The sequence below is a fragment of the Octopus bimaculoides genome, chromosome 27, assembly GCF_001194135.2.
Source record: "Octopus bimaculoides isolate UCB-OBI-ISO-001 chromosome 27, ASM119413v2, whole genome shotgun sequence".
Taxonomy (NCBI): Eukaryota; Metazoa; Mollusca; class Cephalopoda; order Octopoda; family Octopodidae; genus Octopus; species Octopus bimaculoides.
Genome location: NC_069007.1, coordinates 3,715,493 through 3,717,311, shown reverse-complemented (window position 1 = coordinate 3,717,311; position 1,819 = coordinate 3,715,493). Strand labels below are relative to the sequence as shown.

The 1,819-nt window shown below is 30.9% G+C and overlaps 1 protein-coding gene across 5 annotated transcripts in view; it reads left to right on the top strand.

Annotated features, from left to right (window-relative positions):
- The window catches only part of LOC106879649 (protein boule-like), a 94,327-nt gene that overhangs the window by 77,585 nt on the left and 14,923 nt on the right, over positions 1–1,819 (top strand). The window lies entirely within an intron of this gene.

Genomic DNA, 1,819 nt, shown 5'->3' with positions numbered 1-1,819 from the left:
TCTCAATTTTCATGCATCCTTATTTTTCCAACCATTATATACATGGATTACCATTGAACTTCAAAAACTCAAAGTCAATATAATGTATTGGTATATTTATTTTTTTATATATTATTTTTTTTATATATTATTTTCTTCATTTTGTACTTCTTTGTAAAAAACATTTTCATTCTCCCTCTTCTTGAAAATTTGCTTCACAATGAAAGCCGGTTAGAAATCTTTATTAAAATATGCTTCCAGTTTAGCATTCTGCCTTATTATTATTTTTCATTTTCCTATATATATATGTGTGTGTGTGTGTGTTTGTATATATATATATATATATATTTCCTTTATATGATTTTCTAATATAAAATTAGATTAGATTTTTTTCTCTCTAGAAGACTGAGAATTGGCTGACTTGTCAAAGATTAGAGAATTTCCTGTTTTGAATCCTACTCTCTGTTCTCTATTGGGAATTATGACAGAAGAGAATGTGTGTGAACTGTCTGACAGGTAGGAAAGAGTAGGAGGTATGAATAGAAGGTGAAAGATGCCTAGATGCATGATCAACTGTGACAATGACAAGTGAGCTTCTTGCTAAATCTGTTTGATAAAAATCTGTTTCATAATTACAGGTAATAATCGTTATTGTTAGAGTGTTTTATTATATACACCTGTTGTATCAGTTAAGTAAGTTCTAGCATAGAATGTTTTATAAGAAAGCTATCCTTAAAATCTGATTTCATAACTAAAATAGAATTCACTTGCTATTTCTTAGCTCTGATTTTAAGGGACACGGGGTTAGATGAGTATGTCTAATTAGCAATTCAGTCTTTATATAGCAGTGTCTGATATCAATATTATTAGTTATTGAAATATAGTTGGAAGCAAAAGTGTCTTTATATCCTTCAATTTGGATTGCAATGTAATTCCAAGAAACCTTTGCCAGTTAGGTTTTCAAGTGCCCAACAGATTATATAAGTGGATGGCCATATATTTCCTTTGGAGAAAAGCATGAATGTTGCAACATCACATTTCCACTGCCTTGCATGTAGTATTTCATTAAATTTTACTCTTCCCACAGTGTTAATTAGCTATTCAGTATTTTTCTGTTGCTAAGTTCTGTCCAAGTTGTTGAGCCCTATTATTATAAGGAAAGGCATAGAGTGGATTGACTATAGTGGGGGCTATATATGGCAGTGTCTTAGAAGGTTCTTTGTGTTGTCTAACACTTTCTCTGTGTATATATATCTATAAATAAAAAAATAGCATTGCAGTTTTGCAGTGATCATTTATGTTTGCCTGAAATTATAGAATCTTAGTGGAAGATATTTTGTGATTGATGTTGATATTATTTTGTCTCTGACTGAGTCACTTTGTATTTCTGTCTAACACTGTATCATCTCTAAAAAGGAGGAACTATTGTAAAATTAAGCTAATTTTTCTAGTAGGTTGCCATTATGTTGTTCTTTAGGGTCTATGTATATATATTCATAGTGAAAGCTGCAACCAGCTGAGTTGATGAGGTGGCATTGATCCATGGTTTGTTTACCATCATCATCAGCACTTCCACTGTGTTAGTGACCAGAAGCATTGAACCCTTAAATAATGTAGTCCCCTACTCTGTAGTTTCATTAATTGAATTGTCCTAGTATGGGTATAAGGATGGTTTTAGCCCGACTGATTTGTCCCTTGATGTTTAATACGCTACATAAAGATGGGATTTAGGGCAGACTCACTTTCACACTATTTATTCTACCTCATACATGTATGTATATCTAATATGTGTATATATGCATGTATATATATATATATATATATATATATATATATATAT